The following is a 12934-nucleotide window of genomic DNA, read 5'->3' as shown; positions in this document are numbered from 1 at the left end:
GGGAGGCGAAGTCATCTATTTTAGCATTTAAATATAGTATCTTCTTTCTAGTTTGCTGTCCACGTGTGAGATTAGTTGTCACCTAACTTTGACAGCAATAATAGAGAAATTATTAGTTTGACTAGATTGGCCACTGCTAATTTAATTATATGTAATGTCGGTGTGGGTTTTAATCACCAAAATATATACAAAGATAAATAGTAATCCTCATGTCACTTCTTGTAGAAACTAGAAAATAATTATAATCTCTTGATAAACTATCCGAACCGCTGCTTGCATCAGTTGTCACTCCCCTTTCCTTGGCATCCATCTACTGTGGATCTAGTTCACTAATAATTTCTCCATATCAATGTCGCAGAGGCCATTCCAATATAAATGGTAGAGACATAGTCAACGCTAGCTGCATGTAGGCCAAGTCTTTATACAAACAAAAACTCTTTGATGCAGGTACCAAAGAATATTGTATGGATTGGATTTCCTAGTTTGCCATGTTTCCTCTGGTGCGAAACCCAAAAACCTAATTGGAATGGAACTCCTACTACCAATAGAGCTCGATAATTTAGTAACTTCAAAGAAAAAAAAAAAGAAATCATATACATAAAAAGAGGCTCTCCATCAGCATCCTTTCTTCTTCTTCATCAAACTCTCTCTCTATTCATCCTTTTCGTCATTAAGCCATCTCTCCTATTTGTGGACCTTTCTTTTCTTCCTGAGTTCATTTCTCATCCTCCAATTCTCTCTTTTTATGATCAGCAAAATCGACAGATATGTTTCACTTGACAATGTACTGTGCGCATCTGTGAACGTCATTTTTTAGAAACTATATCGATTCATTTACATATATATATATTGGGATGCTAGATGATTATTTTACGAGATTTATATCACCTAGCCATATAGTGGGTATTGATGAATACCATATATCAAAGACTATGTATCGATTTATATGAAGATATATATTTGGATGCTAGATAACTATTTTACTATGTACGTACGTATATTACCTACCGGTAAACACTATGATCTAAAAAATGTATATCAATTTATCTGAAGATATATATTGGATTAATTGCTGCTAGATATATATCAAAGATATTTATAATATGTGTCTGGAAGCTGACAAGTGTGTATTATCCGATCATAAATTGTATACCAATGAATATTATATTTTAAAAATTATAGATATACATTGGGGTACTAAATGACTGTTTTGTTAGGTGCATATCATTTGACTATGACATATGTTTAAAAATTACATATTGATTTATCTAAAAATATATATTGGGATGCTGGATGATATTTTGCTAAGTATCCATTGGATGATTAGAGATTGTGTATTGATAAACATGATCGTAATATTTTTATAAAGAAGAAGATTCACAAGAGAACAGAAAGACACGGGGATGAGGAAAAAGAGCTCATGAGGAAGAAGGAAGAATACGGGCGAATAACCTCAGGAGAACAAAAAGACTCAGGGATGAGGAAAAAGATCTCGTGAGGAAGGAAAAAGAATGCGAGCAAATAACCACTCTTCAAGCACATGATTTTTTTTTATTTTTATTTTTATTTTTAAATTATAAGGGTAAAAGACTTTGTTGGTAGGTGAAATTCTATTCTAATTTTGTTTTTAAATTTTATCTTTAAGATGGATGTCCGGCGAAATATAACAAAATAGGAAATCCGTCCTTCTGACCCGCACACCAAAAATTTTGATTCTTTGCCTCGCCATGATCGAAGGGGCGGAGCCCTGCTAGAAGAGGAAGCGTGGAAAATGGAACCAAGCAAATGCCTCGTAGTGCCCGGGACTCTAGCTGTCCGTAGCTGGAGGAGGTTGGACTGCGTCCGCTAACAGTTGGACTCTTCAAATGCGAGAATTAAATGACGGACGGTACTATGGCAACGCGTTGAGCATGTCACCAATTTATTTAAGGATTACCTTAAATAATTCTTGATGTGATCTACCGTCTTAGGGAGTAAATGCATGGGCTGTAAAAGATGGTGATGCGTGGGAGTGAAGGACAGGGTTGGAGAGAAGGAGACAGAACAGGCCAATAATAACGAGGAGGTGCAAAAGAGGTTGGTGGGTGGGCGGTTGCGGCGAATTGGTGACCTCGCGGGCAGTGGCAACAGGTGAACGTGGCGTTAGCGATTAGGGATTCGTTCGGTTGACGGAAGGTGAAGGAAAATAAATAAATAATTAATTAATTAATTAATTAAAATTAAAAAAAAATTATCTAATTTGATTTAATAAATATTGATTGCGATCAATTGAAAGATATAAATCAGATATAATTAGATTAAAATTTATAAAAAATTATTTACGATCGAATTTAATTTTTACATTTTTAATCCATATAAAATCGAATCTAATCAATGTAATATTTCACAAACTCCCATTTATTTTGAGATGGTGTTGTTTAGACTTCAATACTTCATTCAAAAAAATACCGTATCCTCTATTTAGATTCACGAGGATATTAATATTGAATTATTGATGAAAACACATCAATTTGAGATAATTCTAAAATAGAAGCTTTCAGATGGAGTTACTTTCAGATGAGTAAATCTTCTCTTTTTTTGTTTTGTTTTGTACAGATTTAACAATAAGTACAAATTTTATAACTTATAAGGTTTAGGCCTCTTTTACATTAAATTGATAAAAAAAAGTAAATAAACTTAAGTGGACCAATATTAGACTTAAAATCAATATTGGATCAACACTGAAATACAAACCGACACAATCCATCCAAATTTACTACAAACCGTTTACTTTGGTTTCAAACAATTTATATATAATAAACGGTCGGCGTTAAGTTGAATTTTCTTCAATCCGATTGGATTCGGTCAGATAAAATTTTTCTCCCAACCCAACTAAATTCATCCAATGCTCAGCCCTAAAAAAGATAATTCTTGAAAAGTAAAGAGAGGACTTTTTGTTTGGTTGGAATTTTAAGAGAAGAGAGAATGAAAAAAGCTCTTCACTTCCTACATTTCATGGGAGGTGAAAATCCAAGGAAAAGGTAGGTTTTTGCACTTTCCATGGGATGGAATATGGTGATATTTTTTTTCCAAAATATCCTTTTAAGATCTATGGCCAAAATTTTATAAAATATTAATGGATGATTAGGATAAAATACTATATAGTGATATAATATTATATTCATATTACTTAATATTTATATGATTATTGTTGGTGCAAAAATTCGCTTACGTCGGAGAAGCTGGAGTCGCGGTCGCCGCCGGAACCTGCAAAAGAAGTCTAAACCGGAGGTGGGGTTGCTCCGGCAAGACCCTCCGACGCTCAAGTCAGTTCTCTGCCTCAACAAGAATGGAGTGCTCGAACGAAAATTTTAGCAGGGTTTCTAGGTAAAAACGAGAGCTTATAGAATAACGTATCTGAGGTTCCCCTTTTATAGACGGAGGGGGCAACAAATTGATAGCGACGCCTGTAACCGTCTGGTAGTGGGCCGCCCAGAGTCAGGAGGAATTTATTGCGGAGGGTAGTGGAGTGGGATCGTGGCTATCGCCGTGGCTCGCCACGTGGAATCAGTTACGGGGAGTGGAGCGGCGTCCGCTGTCGTGACTCGTCAGGGAGTGGAGCAGAATTGTGGCCGTTAATACGGCCTGCCAGGGAGTAATGGAGCTGCGTAGGGTCCGCCGCAGGGAGTGGAGCAGTGTTGTCCGTTACTGTGGCCTGCCAGGGGGTCCAGACTTGTCCGTCGAAGTTCGGTTGGAGTCGGTAGCGAGGTCCGGTACCCATAGGAGTTTGGGCGAGATCTTCCCGCAGTCGGAATAGAAGACGAAGTCTGGCATCCGTAGGAGTCCGGACGAAGTCTACTTGCAGTTGGGGTCGTGGGCGGAGTCCGGCTCCCGTAGGAGTCCGGACGAAGTCTGTCTGCAGCTGTTGGAGTCGAGGACGGAGCCCGACTCCCGTAGGAATCCGGGCGGAGTCTTCCTGCAATTAAAATCAAAGGCGAAGTCCGGCCCCCGTAGGAGTCTGGACAAGGCTTACCAGCAGTTGAAGTTGAGGACGGAGCCCGACTCCCATAGGAGTCCGGGCGGAGTCTACCTGCGATTGAAGTTGTGGGCGGAGTCCGGCTCCCGTAGGAGTCCGGACGAAGTCTGTCTGCAGCCGTTGGAGTCGAGGACGAAGCCCGGCTCCCGTAGGAATCCGGGCGGAGTCTTCCTGTAATTAAAATCAAAGGCGAAGTCCGGCCCCCGTAGGAGTCCGGACAAGGCTTACCAGCAGTTGAAGTTGAGGATGGAGCCCAGCTCCCGTAGGAGTCCGGGCGGAGTCTACTTGCGGTTGAAGTCGTGGGCGGAGTCCGGCTCCCGTAGGAGTCCGGACGAAGTCTGTCTGCAGCCGTTGGAGTCGAGGACGGAGCCCGACTCCCGTAGGAATCCGGGCGGAGTCTTCCTGCAATTAAAATCAAAGGCGAAGTTCGGTCCCCGTAGGAGTCCGGACAAGGCTTACCAGCAGTTGAAGTTGAGGATGGAGCCCGGCTCCCGTAGGAGTCCGGGTGGAGTCTACTTGCAGTTGAAGTCGTGGGCGGAGTCCGGCTCCCGTAGGAGTCCGAACGAAGTCTGTCTGCAGCCGTTGGAGTCGAGGACGGAGCTCGACTCCCGTAGGAATCCGGGCGGAGTCTTCCTGCAATTAAAATCAAAGAGAAGTCCGGCCTCCGTAGGAGTTCGGACAAGGCTTACCAGCAGTTGAAGTTGAGGACGGAGCCCGGCTCCCGTAGGAGTCCGGGCGGAGTCTACTTGCGGTTGAAGTCGTGGGCGGAGTCCGGCTCCCGTAGGAGTCCGGACGAAGACTGTCTGCAGCCATTGGAGTCGAGGACGGAGCCCGGCTCCCGTAGAAATCCGGGCGGAGCGATGGGAGTTCACCAACAGCAGTCGAAAGTCAGAAGAGACTTGCGAGGGTCAATCCCGCCAAGAACTTCGGCCGAGGATATTTTATACCCAACACCAGTCCCCTACTTCCGAGTTTAAATTTCGAATGAAGGAAGTACAGAGAGGTCGTCGCAGCCGAAGTTCTCCCTCTGACGCCCGCGCGCAACCGTCCTCAGATATATTGGCATTTAATGCGCGCATGTCGGAGCCCTTTTTTCGATTAGAGCGACTCAAAGAGTCTTTTCGAAACTCCCACCGGGACATGATCCCAAGCATCGTGCCATGAAAGTTTGCGAACAGTCAACCCCAGGTAGCGACGAATGGGACACGCGGGACACGTGGTGAGCACCGGTTGGCCTAGGGACACTCGCCACCATAATTGCGCTAGGCTCCGTTGCCTATTTAAACCCCCCACCCTTCCTTGGGGGGCTTCACTTCGCTTGAGGGACGATATCTTCCTTTCGCCAGAGAGCTTAGCCACTCAGCCACTCCATCGGTGCCCCTTCCGACTCCGAGCATCCTTTGCATCGATTTTTGCCATCTTCGCCGGCTCTCCGCCATTTTCAGTCCCCCGATTCTCTTTAAGGGGTTCCCCCGTCAGGACCTCCGCCCTGGAGGCCAATCTCAAGAGGATGCCACGAACTTGGAAGGGTGCAAGGAGGAGAACAGCAGTCTGCGAGTCCTCCGGTCGTGCCGCCGTGGGTTCCCGTCGCTTTGAAGGGGGCTCGAGGGAGAATCCCTTCAACAACAGGGGTTTAATAACGGGGACAACCGGTGAAGGCGTTCCGCCCGAGAATTTCGGAGTAGCTGATCGGGGCGACGCCGGTCAAGGGGGCAGAGTCGTTGTCACAAGCCGTGGCAGGATCCTTGATGTCGTCGGAGCCGAGGGACCAGAAGCGGTCGGCGCCGATGGTGGGGCAGTAAAACTTGTTGCGGAGACGGTGGAAGTAGCACATGCTGACCTTGCCGGAACGTCTAGGACGGCGATTGTCATGGGGCATTCGGTGATGGCGCATATCTCCGACGCCATCGCTGTCCCCGGGGAAACCCCGGTTCTTCTTGAAACAGGTCGTCGTCGCCGCTGCCGTTGCCTTTGCTGCCTCCTGAACTCTATCCCATTCTTTTCCCCCTAAGGTTGGGATTCCGGAGATGGAGCGGGAGAAAGCCGAGCATGTTTAACACATGCACTGAAAAATACGGTTGGACAGAACCGGGAAGAGAAGTTTACAGCCTGAAGTAGCCTCCGGTGTATCTCTTCCAAGTCGTGTATCCGAGTCTTGTAATAGTGTATTCTTTTCTGGCCCTCCGGGTCTTGTAACGTACATCTTGTTGATTGAAAAATGAGAAGGAGATTTTATTATCTCGTCCGCACTTTGCGTCGAATTGTTGTCTGCCGAACTTCTTTCCTTTGCCATTATCGTTCGGAGGTACCCGATTGCTATCGTATCGACCCATCTTTTTTGTTCGTGGCCGCAGAGTCGTCTGGGGCCATTCGGGTTTGGTGCCCCCATCAGGGCTCGAGCTCGGAGGTCTGAGCTTCTGTCACCCTGAGGAAGTTGTCTTACCTTGGGCTTGTGTTGAAAGCTTCCTTGAAAGCTGAGGTTCTTGATGAGAGCCCCAATCCTTGCCGAGACATGGTTCTCTGCATCTTGGACGCTGTTTGTTTTCTATTCGTCGCTGACGCGATCCATCGCCTTCCTTTTTCTTTTTCACTTGGAATTTTTTCTCCGCTCTTGGTGAGGCTACAGGAGTTCGGCTCCCGTAAGTGAAGTCCGGGCGAAGTCCGGCTCCCGTGGGAGTCTGGGCGGAGTCTTCCTGCAGTTGGGGCAGGAGGTGGAGTCCGATCTCCGTGGGAGTCCGGACGAAGCCTGTAAATGAAGTCGCGGGCGGAGCTCGGCTCCTGTAGGAGTCCGGACGGAGCCCTTCAGCAGTTGAGGTTGGGAACGGAGTTCGGCTCCCGTAGGAGTCCGGGCGGAGTCCACCTGCAGTCAAGGTTAGAGACAAAGTCCGGCTCCCATAGGAGTCCGGATGGAATTTTATTGCGAGGGGGCCGTTGGGGAAAGTCCCCCCTTTTTCTCTTCTGGTCTTTGAACGACCAGACTTTTAATTGATGCCGGGACGAGGTTCTTCCCCCATTCCTATCGTAACAGGTTTCAGCTCTGGTTAGGACGAGGTCCTCCTCTTGTTTCTAACGCGGCCGTGGGCGTACATATGGGCGTTGCTGGGCCCTTCCCACCTTTCGGCCTAAAGAGAGCCGGGCCTTCGACTTTGCTCGAGTTAGGGCGAGGTTCTCCTTCTGTCCCTAACAGGACTGTGAGGGCACATATGGGCGTTGCAGGGCCTCTCCCCCCATCCGGCCTAAAGAAAATCGGACCTTCGACTTTGCTCAAGTTAGGGCGAGGTTCTCCTCCTGTCCCTAACAGGACTGTGGGGGCGCATATGGACGTTGCAGGGCCTCTCCCTCCATCCGGTCTAAAGGGAATCGGGCCTTCGACTTTGCTCAAGTTAGGGCGAGGTTCTCCTCCTGTCCCTAACAGAGCTGTGGGGGCGCATATGGGCGTTGCAGGGCCTCTCCCCCCATCCGGTCTAAAGGGAACCGGGTCTTCGACTTTGCTCAAGTTAGGACGAGGTTCTCCTCCTGTCCCTAATAGGACTGTGGGGGCGCATATGGGCGTTGCAGGACCTCTCCCCCCATCCGGTCTAAAAAGAACCGGGTCTTCGACTTTGCTCAAGTTAGGGCGAGGTTCTCCTCCTGTCCCTAACAGGGCTGTGGGGGCGCATATGGGCGTTGCAGGGCTTCTCCCCCCATCCGATCTAAAGGGAACCGGGCCTTCGATTTTACTCAAGTTAGGGCGAGGTTCTCCTCCTGTCCCTAACAGGGCTATGGGGGCGCATATGGGCGTTGCAGGACCTCTCCTCCCATCCGGTCTAAAGGAAACCGGGTCTTCGACTTTGCTCAAGTTAAGGCGAGGTTCTCCTCCTGTCCCTAACAGGGCTGTGGGGGCGCATATGGGCGTTGCAGGGCCTCTCCCCCCATCCGGTCTAAAGGGAACCGGGTCTTCGACTTTGCTCAAGTTAGGGCGAGGTTCTCCTCCTGTCCCTAACAGGGCTGTGGGGGCGCATATGGGCGTTGCAGGGCCTCTCCCCCCATCCGGTCTAAAGGGAACCGGGCCTTCGATTTTGTCGAGACGAGGTTCCCCTCTCGCTTCTGATATAATTTGTTTGGATTGTCCTGTAGATGTAGGATAGTGCCAAAGATATGCAGATATACAACTTTTAATTAAAATGAAGTTATTGATAGTACATCCGTAAGTTTTCCGAGCTCCATGGTCGTGGGAGGTCGGCCCCTCCGAGCTTCTTAAGATAATAAGTTCCGGACCGGACTACTTCTTTGACCTCATACGGGCCTTTCCAGTTTGGGGCGAGTTTTCTTCGATCCTGAGGTTGCGAGACAGCGGCTCGTCGAAGCACTAGATCTCTTGCTCTAAAGACTTTGTTCTTGACCCGGGCGTTGTAATACCGAGCGACTTTCTGTCTGTAGGCTGCCATTCGAACCTGGGCTATCTCCCATCTTTCTTCCAGCAGGTCGAGGTTGGCTTTAAGACTTTGCGAATTTTGATGTTCGTCGAATGCCACGACTCGCGCTGACGGGAGTTTAAGCTCAATTGGGATGACGGCCTCCGTACCGAAGGCCAAAGCAAAGGGGGTCTCCCCTGTGGGCAGCCTCTGGGTAGTTCGATACGCCCACAACACATGATAAAGTTCGTCCGCCCAAGTTCCCTTCACTTTTTCGAGCCTTGTCTTAATCCCCTGCAAAAGGGTTCTGTTAGTCACCTCAGCTTCGCCGTTCGCCTGAGGATGGGCTACCGATGTGAAGTTGTGGGAGATGTTTAGATCTTCACAGAATTCGATGAATTTCGCTCCCGCGAATTGCCGTCCATTATCAGTGATTAGGGTCCTAAGCAGACCGAACCTACACACGATCGACTTCCAGACGAAATCTTACACTTTTGCTTCTGTGATTTTTGCTAGTGGTTCGGCTTCAACCCATTTGATGAAATAGTCGATCGCTACAAGGAGGAACTTCCTCTGCCCAGACGCCATGGGAAAGGGGCCAAGGATGTCCATCCCCCATTGCGCAAAAGGTCATGGGGCACTCAAAGGTGTGAGCTCGGTGGCGGGCTGTCTCTGGACGTTAGCATATCTCTGACATCGATCACATTTTCTGACATATTCAATCGAATCATGATGCATTGTCGGTCAGTAATATCCTTGGCGAAGCAACTTGTGGGATAAAGATCTAGCCCCCAAATGGTTTCCGCAGATTCCTTCATGCACTTTCCACAAGGCGTGGTCAGCTTCCGAAGGTCGGAGACATTTTAAGAGGGGCAAGAAGTATGATCTCTTGTACAATTTGCCCTCATAAAGGATGTATCGGGAGGCTTGATTTCGGAGCTTCCGAGCTTCTTTCGCATCCTGAGGGAGAACTCCATCTCTGAGATAGATTATCAGTGGGTCGACCCAGCTGGGCTCGTGGTCAATTTCCATCACGGGCTGCGACTCTTCTGTACTCGGGCGCTTTAGAACTTCAAAGAGAACATCTTTGGGCAGTTCGACTGGAGCCAGCGTTGCCAGCTTGGAGAGAAGGTCAACCCTGGTATTTTCCAACCTTGGGATCTATCTGATGTTGAAGCTGCTAAAGGCGGGGACGAGCTCCTTTACCCTTTCAAGGTATTTGGCCATACTGTCCTCCCGCGCTTCGTAACTTCCGTTGACTTGTCCCACTACTAGTTGAGAGTCACTGTGGACCCGGAGCTGATCTATTCCCAGCTCTTTGGCGATCCTTAGTCCTGCGATCAGAGCTTCATATTCCGCTCCATTGTTTGTTGTGGGAAACTCAAAACGCAGAGCGTACTCCACGACGATTCCCTCCGGACTGACCAAGATCAGGCCTGCACCTGCGTCTGACATGTTGGAAGATCCGTCCACATAGAGGGCCCAAAAGCGATCAGAGGGATCTGCTTCTTCTTTGGGGGAGTTAGGTCGGGACTTTAGGTCGTCAATTTTACTTTGTTCAGGTTCAGCCTCCTCTGGGATAGTACACTCCACTATGAAATCTGCCAGTATTTGGGCCTTCACTGCTGGCCTGGGTCGACAGTTGATGTCGAATTCTGTGAGCTCGATCGCCCACTTTGCCATCCTCCCAGAGGTGTCCGCCCGGTGCAAAATCACTTTGATCGGTTGATCGGTGAGCAGCGTCATAGTGTGCCCTTGAAAGTAGGGCCGGAGCCTCCGGGCTGCAATCAACAAGGCGTAATTCAGTTTTTCTAATTTGGTGTACCTGGTCTCTGCGTCCCTCAACGCACGACTGATGTAGTAGATTGGCCGTTGGACTTTCGCTTCTTCTTTGACAAGGACGGCCGCAAGAGCCATGGGAGAGACCGCCAGGTATAAAAATAGTTCCTCCCCAGGCTCCGACTTTGCCAACAGCAGGGGTGAGCCGAGGTAGCTCCTTAATTTTTTAAACGCCTGTTGGCACTCAGAGGGCCAACAGAAGTTCTTCGGCTGCTTGAGGGTTTGAAAGAAGGGTAAGCACCATTCGGCCGACCTTGCGATGAAGCAATTTAGGGCCGCTATCCTCCCCGTGAGGCACTAAACCTCTTTTATCGACTTTGGGGTGGCCATCTCCTGGATGGCGCGAATTTTCTCTGGATTGGCCTCGATCCCGCGCCCCGACACCATGAAGCCCAGAAACTTTTCCGAGGTTACTCCGAAAGTGCATTTAGTTGGGTTCAGCTTCATTCTATATTTTCGGAGAGCGTCGAAGGTCTCCTCGAGGTCGGCGACGTGATCTCTGGAAGATTTGCTTTTTACGAGCATATCGTCGACGTAGACCTCCATGTTACGGCCGATCTGCTCCTTGAAGATTTTGTTCACCAACCATTGGTAGGTTGCGCCCGTATTTTTGAGGCCGAAAGGCATGACCCTGTAACAGTAAAGGCCACGATTAGTGATGAAAGCTGTCTTTTCTTCGTCTTCCGGCGCCATTCTGATTTGATTATAGCCGGAGAATGCATCCATGAAGGTGAGGAGCTCATGGCCCGAGATCGCGTCCACCAGTTGATCGATTATGGGAAGGGGGTAGCTGTCCTTAGGACAGGCCTTATTCAGCTTTTTGAAGTCTATGCACATCCTCCACTTGCCGTTTGCTTTTTTGACTAGGACAACGTTAGAAATCCAATCAAAATAATTGACTTCCTTAATGAATCCGGCTTTAAGGAGCTTGTCCACTTCCTCGGCTATCGCCTTCTGCCTCTCCGGTGTATGACCTCAGATTTTTTCTTTCGTCGGTCGATGCTTTGGATCGACGGCCAGGCGATGCTCCATGACTTCCGTGTCAATCCCTGGCGTGTCTGCTGGAACCCAAGTGAAAATGTCCGCATTTCTTCGTAGAAAATCAATGAGACGCGTCCGCACCTCCTCCCCCAGGTTGGAGCCGATCATTGCTACATGCTCCGCGTTCCCGTCATTCAAAGGGATTGGTACCAGATCTTCAATTGGGGCACCCCTCTCTTCGGTGAGGTCATCGCGAGCATCCAGTCCATCGACGGGACAGGGGTCAGATTGGTCGCTTCTTTGCAAGGCTATGTTGTAGCAGTGTCTGGCCAGGGCTTGGTCTCCCCGGACCTCTTCGATCCCCTGGTTGGTGGGGAACTTCAACTTCAAATGGTAGGTTGATACGACGGCTCGGAGAGCATTAAGGCCAGGTCGGCCGAGGATTGCATTGTAGGCTGACGGTGCCTTCACCACCAAGAAATTCACCAGAGCCCTGGATTGCCTTGGATATCGACCTGCGGCTACAGTCAAAGTTATTATTCCTTCCGTCGGAACAGCATCACCGATAAACCCTACCAGAGGGGAGCTAATCGGTCTCAAATGGCTGTCAAGGATGGACATTCTTGAAAAGGCATCGTAGAACAAGATGTCGGCCCAGCTTCCATTGTCGACAAGAATGCGACGGACGTCGTAATTTGCTATATTCATGGAAACTACGACCGGGTCGTTATGAGGGAATTGGACTCCCTGAGCGTCTTCTTCAGTAAAGGTTATGGACTCTTCAATCTTTTGCCGCTTGGGGGGTACGGCCGGTACGTTGGTTGCTTCCTGCCGGGATCCTCCCAAGATGGTGTTGGCGAAATCCGTCGGAGGTCGATTGTCCGGCCACTCCATGCCGGCGACCATTACCGGAGGATGCAGGGCCCGGGAAACCAAAGGCGAGATCGGGGTCCGAGATATGGCTGCGGAGGCCGTGGGTAGCCGTGCGGATGCTTCGCGAGAAGACATCGGGCGAGGATCCAGTGGGGGAAAGGAGGAGCGGGTGTCGGAGAACATGACCGGAGGTGACTCCGTTGAGCGCTCCTTTAAGAACAAGGGTACCGCTCGAAGGTTGGCCCTTCCTCTAGCGCCAATCCTGTTGGTGCAAAAATTTGCTTACGCCGGAGAAGCTGGAGTCGCGGTCGCCGTCGGGACCTGCAAAAAAAGTCTAAACCGAAGGTGGGGTTGCTCCAGCAAGACCCTCCGACGCTCAAGTCAGTTCTCTACCTCAACAAGAATGGAGTGCTCGAACGAAAATTTTAGCAGAGTTTCTAGGTAAAAATGAGAGCTTATAGAATAACGTATCTGGGGTTCCCCTTTTATAGACGGAGGGGGCAACAAATTGATAGCGACGCCTGTAACCATCTGGTAGTGGGTCGCCCAGAGTCAGAAGAAATTTATTGCGGAGGGTAGTGGAGTGGGATCGTGGCTATCGCCGTGGCTCGCCACGTGGAATCAGTTACGGAGAGTGGAGCGGCGTCCGCTGTCGTGACTCGTCAGGGAGTGGAGTAGAATCGTGGCCGTTAATACGGCCTGCCAGGGAGTAATGGAGCTGCGTAGGGTTCGCCGCAGGGAGTGGAGCAGTGTTGTCCATTACTGTGGCCTGCCAGGGGTTCCAGACTTGTCGGTCGAAGTTCGGTTGGAGTCGGTAGCGAGGTTCGGTACC

Source organism: Elaeis guineensis, chromosome 4 (genome assembly GCF_000442705.2).
Source record: "Elaeis guineensis isolate ETL-2024a chromosome 4, EG11, whole genome shotgun sequence".
Lineage (NCBI taxonomy): Eukaryota > Viridiplantae > Streptophyta > Magnoliopsida > Arecales > Arecaceae > Elaeis > Elaeis guineensis.
This window is presented reverse-complemented; position numbering follows the sequence as displayed.